Source organism: Ostrea edulis, chromosome 3 (assembly GCF_947568905.1).
Source record: "Ostrea edulis chromosome 3, xbOstEdul1.1, whole genome shotgun sequence".
Lineage (NCBI taxonomy): Eukaryota > Metazoa > Mollusca > Bivalvia > Ostreida > Ostreidae > Ostrea > Ostrea edulis.
Window position 1 is genome coordinate 83,378,449 of NC_079166.1, and position 23,179 is coordinate 83,401,627.

The 23,179-nt window shown below is 37.5% G+C and overlaps 1 protein-coding gene across 1 annotated transcript in view; it reads left to right on the forward strand.

The window, feature by feature from the left end:
• The window catches only part of LOC125673009 (uncharacterized), a 234,695-nt gene that overhangs the window by 70,270 nt on the left and 141,246 nt on the right, over positions 1-23,179 (forward strand). The gene's annotated exons all lie outside the window — the stretch shown is intronic.

Genomic DNA, 23,179 nt, shown 5'->3' on the forward strand with positions numbered 1-23,179 from the left:
CACAGGTAATACAACGTCACAATGCACAATTTGCACCGGCTGCATTATATGTCCCACATTTTTAACATACATTTAGAAAGCATGAATTTAGAAGTAATTTCCAACAGAAAGTAATACATACATCTTTAAAGCAAACGTACTACCATTCTATGTGAAAAAAATTCAATAATAACCATCAACACATTCTTTTTATAGTTTCAATACGAGTTAAAACGAATACATGTAAGATGCATAGGTATCTATAACATCACATGCAGCATTTATATAAGGAGGAGGTGTAACTGTAGTGCTCATAGTCCCATAGTAAACTTGCAAACTAATATTGATACTTCCATGAAGCATTTCTACTAACATTTATTAGAACATATGTAAAAAAAAAAAATAATAATTCATTGGTTATTTGTTTTTCAAGGGGTGAAAATATACCTGCTGTGGGAAATTATTGCCATCTAAAAATAGCAAAACTGTTTGTAAGCAGCCTTGCTTTTATTTCATATGAAAGTAAATTGATATCTTAATGCAAATTATATCTTAATTAAAGTTTAACTTCAATGAAAGGTGAAGATAACGAACAGTGATCAATCTCATAATTCCTACAAGCAATACAAAATAGATAGTTGGGCAAACACAGACCCCTGGACACACCAGAGGTGGGATCAGGTGCCTAGGAGGAGTAAGCATCCCCTGTTGATCGGTCACACCCGCCGTGAGCCCCATATCCTGATCAGGTAAACGGAGTTATCCGCAGTCAAAATCAGTGTGCCAAGAACGGCTTAACAATCGGTATGAAACACGTCAGACAGCATTTGACCCATTGCGAGGTTGTATTGACGAACTAGATCGTTATAACGACCATAGAATTTGCGAAATGCTGACTTCAATCGAGACTGTTGAAATCCCTGCACCATCAACTTGTTTGTCAGTAGCTTACCCCGATTTAAAAACTGACTATACCCAGAACAAGCTATTGCATATCGAATCAGTTGAGATATATAAACACCATATGCAGGTGATAATGGAATATTGCTACATAAATGTGGGAAGTTGACGATGGAGAAGCTGAAATCATCCCGTTTGTCATACAGTTGAGTTGTTAGTTTGCCGTTAATGTCTACTATCAATAAAATATCTAAGTATAAAGCAGAAGTGGACGACTCTGTGGTGTCCTTTATTTCGAGGTCACAGGGATATATCAAATCGACATATGAATGAAAGCTATCATTGTTAATAGACAAAACGTCATCGATATATCTAAAAGTCGAATTGAAGGTCACAGCGAGAGATTTTCATATAAAATTTGTATCACTTATTTTTTTTTTTTGTATTAAATTTAAACAGCATCTGAAACACCTGTATCATTTATTACGGAAAGTCTACAAGAGAGGTTACTATGACCACGGTAACGTCACAATTCCCGTGAAGACAATATATGATACTTTCAAATACTATCAACTACAAAATATGAAGGAAAAAAAATGAAAGAAAAAAAAAAACATAGATTCGTTAATTTTCAATGACCCATGTAATCACTACCTAAATTAGATTAAAATTACAAACAAATCGAGAATAGTATTCAACTTGCATTTGAATTCTTGCGGAAATGCTTGCGGAAATTATACTCGAATTCAAAGCCATGGTATGGACTTCAGTTGGTCTTTTAAGTTCCTCTTTGTCTATCATTTAATCTATATGGTAATGTGATGAATGGCGATATTCGTATTATATACATGTAAAAATGCATTTGCCACCGTCAGTAACTAAAATGCATTTCATATCACGTATATTAAACACCTTATTTGGAAATCGTTTTGGTAGGTTAAAAAGTGGAGTCTTGGTTTTGAGGAGGTGTAGGACATTGATATGTCACGTGTAGAATGTTCTGGTGTATATTTCATCGTAATATCTCCAACAAACCACAGCAGTTAGATTTTGGAACGCAGTTCACAGTTCACTATTCGCAATTCAATAGTGAAATGCATTCTAGAACGCAGTTCGCAATTCAAATTTCTATATGCATAAAAAGAACACAAGACTGGAATTATAAGGAGAGGGTGCCAGTTACCAACCTCAAACACTGTGGAGAAATGGTGATGGTATTTTCGCTAGTTACGGAGATCCGCTCCTCCAATTTTTATGCATAACGCATTACACTTAGTGAATAAATATCGGAGACGGAATCATCGAAGACCCCCCTACGGCGGGGACTGAAATTTTAGGGGTAAGGTATTAGTGAAACATTTAGTGAATAAACATCGGGTTCGCTATCATCGAAGAGCCTAACCCCGGAGACTGAATTTTTTAAGGGTTCGAGTATCAGTGGTCGTCTCCCACCACTGTGAAAATATAGTGATTGTACTTGCTCTAGTTACGGACATCTGTTCCTCAATCTTTTTTTTAATAATGCATTAGACTTAGTGAATAAACATCGGGCTGGAAATCATCAAAGACCCCTACCCCGGTGTCTGAATTTTGGGGGTAGAGTATTAGCGGTCCACTCCCACTACTGTGAAGAAATGGTAATGATAATCTTTTTTAGTTACGGAGAACTGCTCCTCCAACTTTTTTTTTTAAATAACGGATTACAGCAATTGAAAAAAATTCGGAATCATCGAAGACGCCTACTCCATTAGGTGAAATTTGGGGGTTAAATATTGGTGGTCCACCCCCACAACTGTGAAGAAATGTTGATGGTACTCTCTCTAGTTACGGATATCTGCTCCTCAAAATTTCATGTATAACGCATTAAGCTTAGTGAATGAGCACCGGCCTGGAAATCATCAAACTCCCCTACCCCGGGATAGGGTATTAGTCATATATTCACATTACTGTGGAGATATGGTGATGGTACTCGCTCTAGTTACGGAGATCTGCTGCTCCAATTTTTATACATAACTCATTACACTTAGTGAACAAAGATCGGACACGGCATCACCAAAGACACCCTACCCCGAGGACTTAAATTTTGGCGGTAGGGTATTAGTTGTCCACTCCCACCACTGTGAAGAGATGATGATGGTACTTTTTAGTTATGAAGATTCGCTCTCCAATTTTTATGCATAATAGATTACAATTAGTGAAACAAAACATCGGACTCGGAATTATCGAAGACACTTACCCGGGGGGCTTAAATTTTAGGGATAGGGTATTAATGGTATCGGGCTTGGGAATCATCCTCTCCCACCACTGTGAAGAGATGGTGATGCTATTCTCTCTAGTTACGGAGATCCGCCCCTCCGATTTTTATGCATAACGCATTACACTTAGTGAATAAACATCGGGCTTGCAATCATGAAAGACACCTACCCCGGGGACTTAAATTTTAGGGATAGGGTATGAATGATCTGCTCCCACCACTGTGAAGGGATGGTGATGGTACCTTTTCTGGTTACGAATCGGGCTAAAAATCATCGAAGACCCATACCCCGGGAACTGAAATTTCGGGGATAGGGTATTAGTAGCCCTCTCCCACCACTGTGAAGAAATGCTCATGGTAATCTCCCTAGTTACGGAGTAACGCCCCTCAAATTTTATGAATACATCTAACGCATTACACTCGGTGAGTAAATATCGGGCTTGGGAATAACAATAAGATGAAGATATAGCGATGCTATTCTCTCTAGTTACAGAGATCCGCCCGCTGATTTTTATGCATAACGCATTACACTTAGTGAATAAACATTGGGCTTGTAATCATCAAAGACGCCTACCCCGGGGGCTGAAATTTTGGGATAAAGTTTTAGTGGTTCACTCCTACCACTGTGAAGAAGTATCGATGGTACTCTCTATTTACAGAAATCCGCCCCTCCATTTTTTTTTATGAATAATGCATCACAGTTAGTGAATATACATCGGGCTCGGAATCATCGAAGACCCCTACCCTGGGGACTAATTTTGGGGATAGGGTATTAGAGGTCCTCTCCCACCACTGTGAAGAAATAGTGATGGTACTCTATCTAGTTATGGAGATCCGCCCCTGAAATTTTACAAATACATGTAATGCATTATACTCAGTGAATAAACATCGGGCTTCGAATCATCGAAGATCCCTACCCCGGGGACGGAAAGAACCAGAGCCAGGAAGTACTAAAATTGGCCCTTTCGCCAAAATAAATGAGACTTTCACAGTTAATGCTCTAGGATTTATAGGTTATAGAACAATTTATTTTACAACTATATCTTTTCTAGTTTTCGTTTTACAATCGTTTAAACTTTGTGTTGTTTTTCAGCAGAAAAGCTATATAACGTCATGATGTTGACGTTATGAGAATTACAGCATAATACACAAAAATGGACGCATAGGTTAATGTATATTCTTTGGGCTTATTGTGGTTGTAAATCACAACTAATAAAATACTAAGAACTTATATATTTTCTATCACGATGTTTAAATTTGTGATATATCCCCCCTCCCCACTACATAACACTTTACAATTTTTTCCCTCTGCATTGGACATAAATGAAAAACCGTGATCAAAAATTAAAATTCCTTGCAGTGCAAGGACCACAGTAAATAGTATTGCTTTACCGTCTATCTCAAAGACGAGTTTATATTTTCAAGTTGCATTTATATCTATTCGTATCAATTTCCATTAAAATTTATATTAATTGACGATAAAAAAGTGGGACAACTGTATAATTTTGGATAAACTTGAGTAATGATTACAGTAACTAATTAGAAAATGGATTTTTTGAATATCCACCTCGTAAACTAAAATTTTTAAAATAAAACACGGTGGACCTTTAAAATTGTCAGCACCTCTGAAGTCTTAATTTTCTGATCGACGTAGACCTTTAAGTCCACGGAGGATCTAAGTGGATATATGACATCTGTGCCTCCTCTGTGCCACCGTGCACCTTCGTGTGATAAAAAAGATAATAAATACTAAGCGAATTATTAGTGGGTGAAAATTAAAACGTATAAAACGGCGACTTGTATATATTCATATCATTTACTGATATATGTTATTGTAAATTTGAAATAGTAATTTAATTTTTAAAAATGCACCTTCACTGTCTATCTTTAAAGAATTATCATACTGATTTGATAACTTACTTAAATTGTTTACATGTTGAGCATCACTGAAGAGACATTATTTATCGAAATGCGCATCTGGTGCATCAAAATTGGTACCCTATAAGTTTTACATTATGACCCCTGGGTCGAGGCTTCTGCTGGTGGACTGTTAGTCCCCGAGGGTCTCTACAGCCCAGTAGCTAAGTACTTCGTTACTAGCTTGAAAATAAGGATGTATATTTAATTGCTGTTATAAAATTTAGAAATTCATTTCAAAATTAAGGAATATCTCCCTCATGCATAGCTCTTATCCTTGGACGAATTTGGCTCCACTTTTTTGGCACGCTGTTTTTGGCTATATTTAGCTCTAAAACTTCATAGTTATTTCGGATTTCAAACATTTCGGTTGAGCATCACTGAAGAGACATTATTTGTCGAAATGCGCATCTGGTGCATCAAAATTGGTACCCTATACGATTTACATGTTGGAGTTTGCTATTCGAAACAATTCATCTTAATTACTCTTAACTTATGACGTTCGTTATATATTAGTTTTTCACGTTTATATGTTTGAAGCAGATAAATTGTTTTTAAAAACCCCAGAAATAGAGTGGACAGTGTCGCTAAATGGATTTTAATTATCTCTAAGTAGAAACCTCAACATGTTTGTAAATCGGGATTATTTCTTGTATATAGATATATCAAGATATTGATACATATCCGTATGCAGACTTCCCCGCAGACGTTCACACCTAAATTCTCGACACCCCGTATACAAACACCTGTACGTGTTAGTCGGCACATTGTTTCACAGCACGAGCAGAACGAGTTCGCCAAATAAGAGACTTTTAGGATCATTTGACTTTAAAAATGAACAAACGAATATCACATGATATAAATTGGCAATGATTTCAATTTGATAAATAGCATGAGTTATACCAGCTCAAAGAAATGTGGACCATAAAATGACAAATAAAAGCATTGAGTCTTGGGGTCCATTCTGCTCTTCGTGAACTGAATACATTTTGTTATCGAAGATGGAAAAAATTATTTTAAAAATGCCTAGATTGTCCGCTTGCATTAACATGTATTACGGTGGTAAAAAATCTAATAAATCCAATGAAGTTGTTGTAATATAGATTATATATTTTATTTTTGACTGAGAGGGTGTTAGATAGCTAGGCACGTAACATCGGTTTTAAAAAGAGAGGGGGCAGTCCTAACTTGCACCAGCCGAATAATTTAACAAGGAAAAAAAGGGAAATTAAATATATCAGAATGAAGTAGAATGGTTAATTAATAAGAATAATATTGTTCATTTCAAGATTTGATTAAACTTCCCGTACCTGTATACAATTACGGATGCTCTCTCTCTCTCTCTCTCTCTCTCTCTCTCTCTCTCTCTCTCTCTCTCTCTCTCAGTTATAGATTCAGTTCTGTTGTATAGCGTGTATGAATAGAAGCAACTAAAATGCAAATCGTCAAATCATTTTGTCTATATTTTTTGTGTGTAAACTAGTTGCATTTGACACCGAGATTTCAAAGCAGCAGACTTGGATGGGTCGACACTGCACACTTAAAGAAATTGAATTCGGGAAGGGGATTGGGACAAATTGAGTGGATGAAGACCACCACCGCCACCACACACATGTACACAATTTAAGGTTTTGAAGATTAGTCAATTCAAGCACAATTTCCTGTTGCTATTGTAGGCTGGATTATTGAATTAAGATATATTTATTTGCAAAACATATGTCCAGTTTATTAATTGGCAAAACATATATAATATAGCATTCAGCCCGTATGTCATAATTTAATTTTACTTGTATCACGCAATTTAACTTGTTGAGCACGCCGAAAAAAATATTTGTTTATATTGTATAAATGTAACTTGGTATGGGGACATACCTCCTTGACAACTAAGACGGCACTACTTTTCCTTTTCTAATTTTACATTGGACAATGGAACACTGATGCGTTGATAGGCCTTGAACTAGGTCTATGAAATAGATAATCAACGAAATTAAACATGCACAATAAATACTGTATTGTCTTACCCCCTCCCCCTAAAAAAACAAAACAAAAACAAAACAAAAAACAAAACGCACAGTCTAAAATTAAAAAAAATTAAAAAATTAAAAAACTCTTGACATGTACGACGATATCATATGTGAAATTTAAAAACAAAACCGGTATATCGAGTATTTTCATATGGGGGTTACTTGATCCACCTATCGAAGCATAAAATGCGTCATGAGTGTCTTACAACAGATGACGGCATGTCCCATCGATAACATATGTATTGCTATCTATGAATTGCTTACATAATATTTACTGTGTCGGATTTAACTGGCGGCAATGCTGCATGTTATGGTAAGTCATATTGTAGTTTAAATCTATTATTTTGAATTCCTTTTTGCCTGACCAGGTCATGCTAATATTCAGCCCGAAAATTGGATGTACTGTAGGTCAAAGAAGGACTCGCTACCAATGTACGTGAAGTTAGGTTAAATAAAACAGTTATTTCGAATGTTGACAGTCTAAAGCTGCGTAGTAACAATTTTGTAAAATAAATAAAGCAAAAACTATTCGATATGATATCAGTACCATACAAAAATGCTTGCGTGAAGCCTGAATATTTTCTGATATATCCCAAAGTGACAGAAGACGCCATGAACATTTCAGTCACTAGGCCTAACAGTTTCGGTAACTCGTTTCGTTCAATGATAATGTTTATGATAATAATGTAAAACTACCAACATTGTACACAGTTTTTAAGCCACGATGCAATGAAAATGCTTTGTGAACGACTTTAAAAGATGAAAACAACTTGGTATTGAAAATGAACAACTATAACCTAGTAAAAGGGCAAAACAAGCTGCAACCGAAAACTATTATTAGGTGAGGGAATTTCCCTTGCTTTAAAAATAAACACCGAACTAAAATGACCTATACATGACAAGAAATAAAAAACCTAGTTTCTTTCTCCATAAGATACTTAAATCAGCCATATTATCTGTAAAATTCAAGTTTACCACAAACAGCGCATTGTAACCGTGATATTTTTAAGCAATCCGGAAAAATAAAAATAGTGCTCCTAGCTCCCCCTAAAATATTTTTGCATGTATGTTCAATTGAAAAGGTGTATATTATAAAAATACGTTACATATTTTGGGCGAGATGGAACCAGTATGCTAAAATCTTTACAAAATAACCAGTTTTTGGTGAAAAATGACAAAAATACGGTATCATATCCGGTTCTAGTATGTATACAGCTTTAGTTGTGCTCCTATTTTTAAAATCTAACATGTTTTTTTAAACCCCGGATTCTGATACATATTTTAAACACCAATACTCCTGTTCAACATTTACTTTCATTTTTTATATATTTTAAGGGCCATAATATGGGGTTTGTGAATCAGGTTCTTTTGTGGGTAATGTATTAGTAGTCCACCCCCACCACTGTGAAAAATTGTGATGGTACTCGCTCTAGTTGCTGAGATCTGCCCTCCGATTTTTATGCATAACGCATTACACTTAGTGAATAAACATCGGGCTCGGAATCATGAAATACCCCTACACCAGGAACTAGAATTTTGGGAATAGGGAATTAGTTGTCCTCTCCCATCACTGTGAAGAGATAGGGATGACACTCCCTATAGTTACAGAGATCCGCCCATCCATGTTTTATGCAAAACGCATTGCACTTAGCCAATAAACATCGGGCACAGAAACATCGAAGACCCCTACCCAGGGGACTGAAATTTTAGGGGTAAGGTATTAGTGGCCCTTTCCCACCACTGTGAAGAAATGGTGATGGTATTCTCCCTAGTTACGGAGACCCTGCTCCAAATTTTATCCATACATCTATCGCATAACAGTTAGTGAATAAACATTCGCCTTGGAACCATTGAAGATCCCTACCCCCCCCCCCCCGGGACTGCAATGTTAGGGGTAAGGTATTAATAGTCCAGTTCCATCGCTGTAAAGAAATTGTGATGGTACTATCTCTAGTTACGGAGATCCGCCCTTCCGATTTTCATGCATAACGAATTACATTTAGTGAATAAACATCGGGCTCGGAATCATCGAAGACCCCTACACCAGGGACTGAAACTTTAAGGGCAGTGTGTTAGTGGTCCTTGACGATCACTGTGAAGAAAATGTTATGGTACTTTTTCTAATTACGGAGATGCGCCCCTCCGGTTTTTATATATTTTTGATATATCCTTTTCTGACCCCATGTGCTTAATCTCAAAATGTTCTGTAAAAAATGCATAACTTGTGATATACTGATCACTAGAAATTCATTTACTAGCAATCTCACTGGACGTAATTTCTGTACCAAAGCTTTTGATAATTTGAGTTTTAAATGTTCTAACGTTGTCTACGACATTAAGTATAACCTGTGTGGCTTAATTCATGTTAGAGAAACCAAGAGTTCACTTAATAAAAGAATATCGGGGCACAGATTTCAAATGAATAATGGTGGTAACCAACTTCTTTACAAACATTGCAATGCACCGGACCACTCCATCTTATCCATGAGAGATATGATTTTGAAGATAAAATACCATAACACAAACAATCCAACATTAAGCACCCCTTATCGTAGATAACGAGAATATCACTGGATCAGAACCCTAGGCACTGCATTTTCATATGGATGCAATGACAATGTATATGATGTGGGAAATGTGACTAGTCTACAGGGAAATGATGTGAAGTGATGGGACTCTTTCCCAATACTCAAAAACGGAAGCGCAGTCATGGACATATTTCATATAAAAGATCAAGTATAAATGACGTTACGTTTGATTCACTTTTGCCTTACGTCAACCGACAATTAGGTCCACATCATATTCGTACAAAACTTTACTATGTTCAATTCAGAGTTTTACATTTGAAGAAGCTACACTTAATCTATACTTGGAGTTTACAACACCTGAATATAGACTGAACTCTATGATTATGGATGTTGCCTATCACAGGCTCTTTAAACCAGCGGAATTGCTCTGAAGTTGAAATAAAAATATGTTAGAGTTCATCAATGGCAATATCTTCGTGGTATTTGGTGATCAGGTCTTCCAACAGTCTGTTGGAATACCCATGGGCACGAATTGTGATCCTTTCTTAGCGTATATGTTTTTATATTCACATGAAGCAGAATTTATCAAAAAAAAAACTTCTACGTGAGAAGAAGAAATATCTTGCTGTGGCCTTCAATTCGACATTTAGATAAATCGACGACGTTTCGTCTATTAACAATAATAACTTTCATTCATATGTCGATTTGATATATCCACGTGAGCTCGAATTAAAAGACACAACAGAGTCATCCGATTCTGCTTCATACTTGGATATTTTATCGAAAATAGACATTGACAGCAAACTGACAATTCAAGTGTATGACAAACGGGATGGTTTCAGCTTCTCCATCGTCAACTTCCCATATTTATGTAGCAATATTCCATTATCACCTGCATATGGTGTTTTCTATTTCAACTGATTCGATACGCAACAGCTTGTTCTGCGTATAGTCAGTTTTCAAATCAAGACAAGCTACTAACAAACAAGTTGATGGTACAGGGGTTTCAGCAATCTCGATTGATGTCAGCATTTCGCAAATTCTATGGTCGTTATAACGATCTAGTTCGTCAATACAACCTATCATTGGGTCAAATTCTGTCTGACGTGTTTCATACTGATTGTTAGACTGTTCTTGGCACCATGATTTTGACTACGGAAAACTCCGTTTAACTGATCAGGATATAGGGCTCACGGCAGGTATGACCAGTCTACAGGGGATGCTTACTCCTCCTAGGTACCCGATCCACCTCTGGTGTAGCCATGGGTACGTGTTTGCCAAACTATATATTTTGTATTGCTTATGGGAGTTATGAGATTGATCACTGTTCGTTATCTTCGTCTGTCATGCATTACACTTACTGAATAAACATTGGGCTCGGAATCATCGAAGACCTCTACCCAGGGACTGAAATTTGGGGGTAGAGTATTAGTGGTACACTCCCAGCACTCTGAAGAAATGGTGATGGTACTCTCTCTAGTTACGTAGGTCTTTTCCTCCATTTTCTATGCATAATATATTAAACTTAGTGAATAAACTAAGTGCATTAGTAGTGTATTACTTGTCCTTTCTCAGCACTGAAGAAATGATGATGGTACTCTCGTAAGTTACGGAGATCCGCCCCTCTAATATTTATTCAAAACACATTACACTTAGTGAATAAACATTTGGTTCGGAATAATTGAAGACGGCTTCCCTGGTGCCTAGTACTATCATTTACCGCCTTCAGTTTGATGTCGTATGGGTGCTACATGTACGTGGGGTCTTCCAAGGGTGGGGTCTCCTTTCAGACCTCTCTTATAAATGTCTATAGGGTATTGGAATAAAAACAAAACTGATAAAACACTAGAAAACAATGAAGTCAAACATATATAACCTTAAAAATGGTGACACAGGGCTTAAAGGGCAATATTTAGGTCACCTGAAAAATCATGAATTGACATGTAGGGTGATGATTTCATGTAGGATCATAATGATGATCAATAACAACTTAAGTTTTGAAGTGTCCACAAAAAGAGTATGGAGGTATGAAGGGGAAACCCTAGGACTATCATTTTTCGCCATGAATTTGCTATTGCTGGGGTCCCACCTTGGGCCTTCCGAGTCTCGGTCCATTTTTCAGACCTCTTTAATGATTAATTATGGGGTGCTTTATCGGCGCCTAACTCCAGGTTACGAAGCTATATCCATGGGTGATTGCAAAGTATTTGTTTCTCTGTAGTGCGCTAGTCTGCCGCCATTTTGTCGGAGTCTTTCCATTTAGTTTATGCTATTCAATTTGAATTAAATTGAGGTTTAGTAGTTGTTTTAGATAGATAGAATCAATTATTTAGACATTTTGTAATAACAATTTAATAGCTTTGTATATTTTTGTGTATAAAGATGATGCATTTGTCTAGGGATGAAGTGTTTTCTTTGTTGGGCTTGTGGTCCGCCCCGGATACCCCAGCGGTAGCGCGGCATAACCCCGTATCCCCGTATTTTCACATAAGTGGGTTGAGAGGCAATGTAGGATTTAGTTTAGACAACCGACGGAGTGAAAGTGCCCATTACGGTATGTTAGGCCCTAAGTGAGATTTGTTTTCTCAGGGAACTGGATGGTGATTATTTCACCCCGCCCTTGCTTTTTTGTTTGAAAGAGGATGTGGAATATTTAGGGGTGTCAATTGTAGGGGTAAGGTTTACTGGTCCCCAGTTCAGTTTTCAGGGGATTGACAGTTTAGATTTTAGATGGGGATCCATAGTGTAGTTGCGGCTCCCTGGAGAACTTGATTAGTTTCGCTTCCACTTATTCCAGTGTTTGAAAGATCAGTCCCATCCCCTCACCGATAGGTTGATGACCACACCCCTAGCCAGCACGGTCACATTTTGTACCAAGGGTTCTTGTCATTGCCAGCATATCCTTACACCGAAGCCGTATCCCCTAGTTGCCCTATTGTTGGAGCCAGGATCATTCTTGGAACTCACCAGGTCCTGAAGTCCCTCCATTGTCCTGAATTCACAGGATCGTATGGTCATTTACCATACAGTACAACATCATATAAGCTACGTATTCCATTTCCTTGAACCCCGTGGGGATCCGGGTTAGAATAGGTCCTCAGTACCCCTTGCTTGTCGTAAGAGGCGACTAAATGGGGCGGTCCTTCGGATGAGACCGCTAAAACCGAGGTCCCTTGTCACAGCAGGTGTGGCACGATAAAGATCCCTCCCTGCTCAAAGGCCTTAAGCGCCGAGCATAGGCCTAAATTTTGCAGCCCTTCACCGGCAGTGGTGACGTCTCCATATGAGTGAAATATTCTCGAGAGGGACATTAAACAATATTCAACCAAACAACCATTTCCTTGACTTTAGGTCAGGATAAGTGCCAGGTACGCCTACCCCTTGGTATCCCCCGTGGTTTGTGGATATTCGGACACATATATGCACCACGTCGTTGCCATGACCGTCCTATATCATTAACAAGGGTCATCTACTCATTTTCAGGCCCAGCCTGGTACCACTGTTTGTAGGGAGAGGGAGATGGGTTAGAGTAGCCAACTTTTCGCCCAGATACATTAAGGTGGACCAAAATCATATACGCCATTATCTGGGCATTCACCCCGGGGGTTAGCCCAAGTGCCCCACACCCCTTCCAGGTTCCCTGTACTCTTATGCAGGGGAACACCCGATTGGCATGGGTAGAAACTCCCCTAGGTACACGGATCTGCGGTATGATGGAAAATCTACTTGGAAATCCCTCTTCCACAATACTGTTCGGCTGAATTTCAATCAACAATTAAAATAGATTGAGCATCACAACTTATTATATTTGTCCTTAAATGACACTTCGAGCAACCATTACACCTTTTTGATGGAGATGACCGATAACTTCTCATTGGCTGAGATCTTGAGACGATTCGAGAAGCGCTTCAAATCGTCAGTGCATACACCATATGAATCTCCAATCAGTTCCTCACTGTGGGATAATCGTTTAACAAGTGGGCGGACCGGGTCCTCACTTTAGCGATACATGCTTTTTCATATGTGCATGATGTGCATTCACATTTCAATGATCGGCTGTTTTATAGTCGAGGATCGACACGCAGGTTTGTACGCCCTGGATTGTTGACAGTGAAGGAAGCTACATGTTTGGACAGGATGCAGTACTACATGTACCAACATTCCCGATAAATCAAGTCAATTTAAGTCCATGAAGAAAATGAGGATGGTGGGCCAGGAGGAGGTCCAGTAACCGGTGGTAAGAACGCATTGAAAGATTTAAGGGACATATCTGAGAAAAAAGGAACTAGGTAAGGAAATGCGTGGCAGAATCCTTCTCCCAGATGTACCTTTCATCAAAGCAGGGACATGAACAGAAACCTTCGGGTGCTTCAAGTGTGGGGCTGCTGTCTATTTCAAGAGGGACTGTCCATAGCTCAACTGGAAGTATGCACCCAGAAGGCAAGAGGCAACGGTGAAGCCTAAGTAGATTCCAAGGCCGATCAAGGGACACTTGAGCCTCAAGGACAGGGAGCAATAATCCATCTACCGTTGGCTAAAAAGGGGTATAGCCACGGGATGTATGAATTCTGAGACCGAAGCGCTCTCCGCAAAGGCCCGCGATTTTGCTATCGAACACTGGCAAAGCAAATAAAAAGCTCGTTGGACGAGTCATTTTGAAAAAGGGACAACCATACACTCAATTGTGCACGTCGTTTAAAGAACATGATCAAAGTCCGGTTCCTGGGGGAACCAGAGGAGGAAGAGGAATCTGGGTACTGAATCATCGGGTGGGAAGACGACAAGTTTGAAGCCTTATCCATGGATGAGTCGAGTGTCCCAGACAGGTTCGAATTTCCATAGGATATTGTAGTGCCAGAGCTGAAAGGGTTTGGTACAAGAGACCAGGCTCCGGGATCATGAAACTGTCTTAAACTTTGAGATTGTCTTAAATCAATAAAGTTGCACTTAAATCTTAAGACTGGTCTTAAAGTGGATCACAAAAAATCACTTAGACTTGAGATTGGTATTTTGTCTTAAATTTTAAGACTGCCTTAGAGCTGTCTTAACTTTCTAAGACTGTCACTAAGTTCGTTCAAAATGGCCGCGCTGGTAGCATTTTCGAGGCGAGTAAGAGAAAATGAGCGTGATATCCGTTGTTGAAGACGTCTGCCCCGACCAAGAAGCGGACAAATCATTTGTTTAAGAAAAAATAGACCGTCGGTAGATCGAAATCACAGGATCTTGACGTTGAAAATCATATAATGAAAAAAAAATGTTTTTCTATAAGCAAAGTATTCACGTAAAAAGTTTGTTTACAGGAAAAGAAGTAAAATCACTGTCATAGAAAAGCAACACCGCTAGCCCGGAAAAATTGAGAGCGGGCATCTTCAAATATATAGGCATAGATATGACTTCTTTAATATGTGATCAAAATATCGCAGGATTGGTCGCCCGATTGTCCGTTTCACTACCTGATCGTAGTTCGTACGTGAAAGTACACGTACACGTACATGTACGACCGTTTCACTAAAAAGTTACGAGTACAAAAGTAAATGTATTTACCTGACTGAGTTTGTTGACAATGTGGAAGAAGAAAGCAATCATTACTAGCAGTCTGCATTTGCACACGAATAATGTGCAGTCCGAGCCCGAATTTGAAATTAATTAGAGTTATCCTTCTTTGCTACGCACGCAGTCAACAAAATAAATAAAGGCATCAAATTTAATATAATGATCGCTTCAATCACTCTTAGATTTCCACTTTCATTCATTACTGCTTTTAAAATGAGGAAAGCAACGTGGTAAATGCATCAAACTTTGTCTAATTTATGTATGATCATTAATGCTGATGCAGGCACATACATTTAGCAACAACACCCCTTTTTTCGCTGTTACATATATGTACATACAAAGTTTGATGTATTAACCACGTTGCCTCCCTCATTTTAAATTTAGTAATGGATGAAAGTATCCTATTGTTACCTCTACGCAGAAGAGTTCCTTGTTGTCATAGCAATTTAAGATTCTAGACTTACACTTAAGTTAAGACAATCTTAGTTAAGATTTGGTTAAGTTCGTTTTGTGATCCATTTAAGTCAGCAATCTTAGCTAAGTCCAAATCTTAATTTAAAGTCAAAATTTTGACTTAACTTTAAGATAGTTTCATGATCCCGGAGCCTAGAGTATTAACCACATCAGGAGGACTCATCTGTTCAGGAGGAGGATGTGGATAATGAGACACTTGAGAAATGCTTGGAAGCAGCGACGCAGGAAGTTTCTCAGCCAGAGGAGAAAAATGGCTAAAGATGGTTTTTGGCTAAGCAGCGGAGGAGACGGATGACATGCCCTGTTAGCAGGCTTCTGGGCCTCACAGAGACTTCTTTGCCTCCAATAAGCATTTATGCTCGACCACATGATTCATTGTAGAAATGACAATCTAGGGAGTAAAAATGTAAGTAGTAGTGAACACAGGTATTAAGGTCAGTGTTATTTTCACCATGTTCTATGAAGAACTTGATCCCAAGTCGCTCGAAAAGCAGCATGACTGTCATCCTTGTGTAGGCGAAATTGCAATGATGGGAGGATTTATCACTGGTCCCGTGTATATACGCGTAGGAAATGTGGAATATAGTGTCCATGCCTATGTAGCTCCCCTAGAGGATCATATTATGTGGGAATAGAGTTCTTGCATCAGCATAAAGCTCGCCTGAATTTAGAATATCGTACTCATGGGTGAGAAGACAATTCCTGTGACGTTCGGGCTGAGGAGAAACAAGAGACCCAATTCTTTGTGGCCAAAACAGTCCAGGTTTCAGATGCCAAGTTGCTATTTGCTTTCGTTATGACCATATATTATCTAAGATAAGGAACTTTCAGGTGAGCGCAATTCCCATAAATGTATATGCGACCCCTGTAAGTAAAGAAGCTTTAACATCCATGTATATATTTTCGGTACTTTCTTCAATTTCTTTGATTCTGTAATATATCTTGTATTTGTAAATAACAGTTGCTATAGTAGAAATTACGTTATTCAAAATGGCAATTTTGTGGTTGTTTTCAAAATCAAATCCAATAAGAATGTATTTCCATTTGATGTCAAAAATGACAACCTTTGACATTATTTTTCATATCTGCTTTACATTTTCACAAAAAAATAAACCAAGTGTTAATTGTCTTCATTTTCTTTACATAATTCACACATGTTTGATTGGGTTTTCTTCATTTCCATGAGAAAATATTTGTTGCAAAGAAGATTCTTTAGAAGTTTAAAATTAAATTATGTTACCTTTTTTGTAAATGAGACTCCAGGAGGGTTTATTAATATACAAAGTTCTACTATAGTAGGATTGATACAGGGGGGGGGTATAACATTTCTTTTGAACGAAAATGGTGTACATCTTTTTCAATGAAATATCAGTTATTTTAAGAGGTATTTTCATTGATGTAATATCAAAAATGGGTTTCAAGCGCAGGTTTTAATCGGGCAAATATTGAAAATTTAAATTTCTTAGCTTTCTATAAGTATTACTTATGTTTTGTATTTGCATAAAATGTTTCTTTTTCTCTGAGGATTATCGTAAAACCATTCAATGGGTTTAATACCATTTTCATCAACAATATCAACCACATATCTTAAAGCACTTTGTATCCAATTTTCAAAATATACACAGTTTCCTTTATATGGAAAAAGTTTTTAACTGGACAATGGTTGACATAGAACTTCATGCAATTTTATATCATTAATGTATTGGCATCGTTTGCATGAACTGCAAAATATGAATAATTCTATATAGAACGTGGTAAAATTGCTAATTAGTTCAAAATCATTCACAACTGTAGCATATGATTTCAGTGTATAGTCGATATCGATATTTCTTTCAATACAAAAACTATTCAAAAAATCTTTTAAACTTGCATTGGAGGAATATATGTTCTCCACCCATGCTGCCTTTAATGACTTTATTTTGGTATCAATATCAACTAGATTGACACCACCTTTAGATATTTTCCCAATTATGGTATATCTTTTAAATCTGTCCTTTTTGTTCCAAATGAAATAAAAAAATATTAAGAACGTTGATTGTTTCATCTTTTGGACAATCGAGTATAGATGCTGTATATATGAATTTTGATATAGCAAGAGCATTGATTAGACACACCTTTCCAAAAATAGTCAATTTCTTTTTTTCCTCACGATTCAAAAGGCTTTTCTACATCATCTACCTTTTTGTTCCAGTTATTTTTATAACACAAATCTTTGTCATGTTCAATATGTATACCTAATACCCTTACACATGTATCGATCACTGTAATACCATCTATATCTGCATATTGACCTTTCAGTGGTTCTAATACACTATGATTTCAAATGGTTTCACTTGCTAAAAGTAAAAGTATCATTAATCGCCGATTTTACAGAAGTAATATATTTCAAAGAAAACGCGAAGATAACGAACAGTGATCAATTCCATAACTACTATAAGCAATGCAAAATAGATAGTTGGGCAAACACGGACCCCTGGACACACCAGGGGTGGGGTAACGTGCCTAGGAGGAATAAGCATTCGGTCACAACCGCCGCAAAGTTAATGTACTATCGTCAATATGTTGTTATGTTTTTACTTCACAGTTCATACCTTTCTTTTTAAAACCATGTATTTTATCATTATGATGACCAATACTCTACCCCAAACATTTCAACCCCCGGGGTAGGGGCGAGCGATGATTCTAGCCGATGTTTATTCACTACGTGTAATGCGTTATTCATAAAAAATGGAAGGGCGGATCTTCGTAACTAGAGAGAGTACCATCACCATTTTTTCACAGTAGTGACAGTGCACCACTAATACCTTGCCCCCAAAATTTCAGGCCCCAGGGTTTGGGTCTCCTATAGACACTTCTTCACAGTCGTGAGAATTATACCTTACCCCCAAAATTTTCAGTCACCGGGGTAGGTTTATTAGGTGATTCCAATCCCGATGTTTATTCACTGAGTGTAATACAGTATTTATAAAATAGGGGGCGGGGCGGATCTCCTTAACTAGAGAAAGTACCATCACTATTTCTTCACAGTAGTGGGAGTGGACAACTAATACCCTACCCTCAAATCTTCAATCCCAAGAAAACGGGTGTTCAATGATTTCGAACCCAATATTCATTCACTAAATATAAAGCGTAACGCATAAAAATTAGAGGATCGGATCTCTGTAACAGTGATGGGAGAGTACCACTAATACCCTAACCCAAACATTTCAGTCCCCGGGTGTGTTCCATGATTCCCATTCCGATGTTTATTCACTCATCGTAATGCGTTATGTTTAAAAATTATAGGGGTGGATCTCCGTAATTAGAGGGAAAACCATCACCATATCTTCAAACTTATAATTTACCCCCAAAATTTCAGTCCCCGGGGTAGGGGTCTTCGATGATTCCGAGCCCGATCTTTATTCACTAATTGTAACGCGTTATGTTTAAAAATCGGAGGGGCGTGTCTCCCTAACTAGATCGACTACTATCACTATTTCTTTACAATGGTGGGAGTGGACCATTAATATTCTACCCCCGAACTTTCAGTCCCCGGGTTCGAGTCTTGGATGATTTCGATCCCGATGTTTTATTGCAATAAGTGTAATGCATTATGCATAAAAGTTGGAGGGCGGATCTTCGTAACTAGAGGAAGTACCATCACCATCTCTTCAGAGCGGTGGGAGAGGACCACTACTACCCTAACCCCAAACTTTCAGTTACTGGGGTAGGGGTCTTCAATGATTTCCAGCCCAGTGATTATTCACTCAGTATAATGCGTTATGTTTTGGAATTTAGAGTGGCGGATCTCCGTAACTAGAAAAAGTACCACCACCTTACCTTTAAAGTGTTGGAAGTGGACCACCAATATTATATCCCAAAATTTCAGTCCCCGGGGTAGGGGTCTTCAATGATTCCGAGCCCGATGTTTATTCACTAAATGTAATGCATTACGTTTAAAAATTAGAGATGTAGATTTTCGTAACTAGAGAGAGTACCATCACCATTTCTTCACAGTGGTAGGAGTTGATCACTAATACCCTACCCCCAAATTTCAGTCTCCGGAGTAGGAGTCTTTGATGATTCCGAGCTCAATGTTTATTCCCTTGGTGTAATGTGTTATGCATAAAAATTAGAGGGAAGGATTTTCGTAACTAGACAAAGTACCATCACCATTTCTTCACAGTGGTGGGAGTGGACCACTAATACTCTACCGCCAAAATTTCAGTGCCCGGGGTAGGGGTCTTTGATGATTCCGATCCTGATGTTTATTCACTTAGTGTAATGCGTTATGCATATAAATTGGAAGGGTGGATCTCCGTAAGTAGAAAGAGTACCATCACCATCTCTTTAAAGTGATGGGAGAGGACCACTAATATCCTACCCTTAAAATTGCAGGTCTTAGGGTAAGTGTCTCCTATGATTCCGAGCCCGATTTTTATTCACTATGTGTAATGCGTTATATCAGTCTCCGTGACTAGGGATAGTATTATGTCATTTCTTCACAGTGTTTGGGGTTGGTAACTGGCAACCCATCCTTATAATTCCAGTCTGGTGTTCTGTTTATGGATATAGAAATTTGAATTGCGAACTACGTTCTAGAATGCAGTTCACTATTGAATTGCGAATAGTGGACTGCGAAATGCCGTCCAATATTTAATTTCCGGTCTGAACCGTGCGCATTGTTTCATTCGCCGTAAATCAAACGTTTTTATATGGGATGGATCTATAATTCTCTGATCTTTCCCAATATTGTTTCAGAGAGCTGCAGTTCTCCAGCTAAGACTATGTATGATAGCAGCCTTTTTGAACCAGAAAAATAAATGTTGGCATTTTTAGAGCGCAGTTTTGTAAGGACATCATTTCTTTTTATTACACATGATCACTCAATTCTGCGCTCAGTGTTTCCCCTAGAAAACGAAGATTGTAGAAATAGCCATTTTATATCAAAATACAGTAAAGGTCAAGACATATCATGTCAATTCGATTCAAATTACAAACAAATTGAAAATAGCAACCATTTTGCATTTAAATTCTTGCGCAAATTAAATTCAAATTCAAAGCCATGGTACAGACTTCAGTTGAAAAATACAGCATCATAATATATGGTCCTTTTAAGTTTTTCTTCGTATATCATTTAATATTCATGTATATACAGTACCTGCAGCGTTATTCTTGACATTCCTATCGTGTTCTATCGTGCGTGCATCCTATCGTATCGTGCGTGTAACCTTTCGTATAGTGCATATATCCTATCGTATCGTGTATTGCGTTTATCAGGTTTTCCGTTTTCTGTCGGGGTTTGCGTTTATCAGGTCAATAGTGTATCGTGTTTTGCGTGTATCAGATTTCCGTTTATCGTGAAAATCGTTTATCGTGTAGCTTCCGAAACTATCGGGATTGTAATGGTGTTGCATTTCCCAACATTCTGCTCAACTGGGTACGACTCAGCTGTCATCGTTGTCTTTTTTATATTTGTACATGTACACTTGTACCATTACCAATAGCCGTACGGGTAGATACTGGGAATTCATGCCGTTTTTGATGATTATTTGAATTTTGTACATACTAAACACACATATTTTTAAGCGTTTCAAAATTGCGAATTAAAAAAGGCCGGGTTTTGTTTATTTTCCCCCATGGTTTATTTATTGTTTGTTATTAAGATATCAATTGAAATAAATATGTTCCAATTACTTATGACTATCAATTATCACTCATAGTGTAGATACATGTATATCTAACGTATGAAAATATGGTGTAGTGCAGTGGATTTTTTATAAAGCAGTCATTATGAAAATTATTGTAATTGTTGAATGACCGGTGAACTTAGAGCTGATGAAAAATAGCCCGTCCTTGCTACACACAAAATATTACTTGGTTTTATTTCACATTCAAGATAATAGACATTTAAATAAGAGAGCTACTGAAGCATGATATCACTACATTATATTGCATCTAGTTAATTCCCTGTATAATTTATATATTAAACATTGGGTGACAATATAAGTTTAAGAATCATTGGCTGAGAAAATACATATAGATATCAAATAATGATTTAGAAACCGTATATACTTTAGTCTTCTGATTTTAGTTGTGATGGCGTAAACATTGAATTCAATTTTTTTAAAGTACGACCGTGTATTAAAGAAATTATACGTTTTCAGTATATAATGAATATTAAAATCCTTCAGTATTATTATCAACATAATGCAATTATGTTGTAGGTATTAAATTTTCGTTCTACCTAAATTGCTTTCAAATTTACAACATTTCTATCAGGTTTTCCGTTTATCGTGAGGATCGTTTATCTATCGTGATTTGCGTTTATCAGGTCTATCGTGAAGATCGTTTATCAGGTATTGCGTTTATCAGGTGTATCGTATCGTGTATGTATCGTGTTCTATCGTTTATCGTGTCAAGAATAACGTTGCAGGTACTGAAGTAATGTGATGGATGACGATATTCGCATTACATCCATGTAACAAGGCATATACCACCATTAGTAACTTAAATGCATTTCATATCAGGTATATGAACAATTTATTTGGAAATCATTTTTGTAGGTTAAAAAGTGGAGTCCTGGTTTTGAGGAAGTTTACGGCATTAATATGTAACTGATTCGATATACAAGTGCTTGTTCTGCTTATGGTCAGTTTGTAAATCAAAGCAGGCTACTGACAAACAAGTTGATGGTACAGGAGTCCAACAGTCTCGTTTAACTCAGCATTTCGCAAATGTTATGGTCGTTATAAATATCTAGTTTGCCAATACAACCTTTAAATGGGACAAATGCTGTCTGACGTATTTCATACCGATTTTTAGGCCGTTCTTGGCACACTGATTTTGACTACGAATAACTCTGTTTATCTGATGAAGATATAGGGCTCACGGCGGGTGTTGCCGGTCGACAAGGGATAATTACTCTTCCTAGGCACTTGATCCCACCTCTGGTATATCCAGGGGTCCGTGTTTGCCAAAAACTCTGTTTTTTTGTATTGCTTATAGGAGTTATGAGATTGATCACTGTTCGTTATCTTCACCTTTCATGTGTAAAATGTACTGATGTATGTTTCATTGTACTGTTTCTCCCAAACTACCCTTTGTTGTTCTACGTATTCTTAGTAATTTACATAAGTGGACAATGCTGCTTGAAATCTGATATATCAATTAACATAACATCCGAAGCTATTTGATTTTGTTGCATATTTCAAAACTTGGATTTGTAAGGGGTTTTGCACGGCTAATAATGACAATGACTATACACGAGGAGGTCTTCCGTTTGATTTTGTTTTCCTGCATAACAATAAATACAATGTAGATATCAATTCTAGTCCTAATTCATCAAGCAAACATATTTTATATATTCAGAATATGATTTCACACCTCTTTGTCCCATATTGAAGGGGCATGGCATTACAATGTTATACTGTCAAAAATACTTTCTTATTATCTGCAAATTAGTTTCTACATTTAACAAATTGTTTTCAGTTTTCAACAGAAATAGAATATACAGTTTCAGGAACCGGCTCTTAAATTTCTCGAAAGGGAGAATAATGCTGACCAATTGT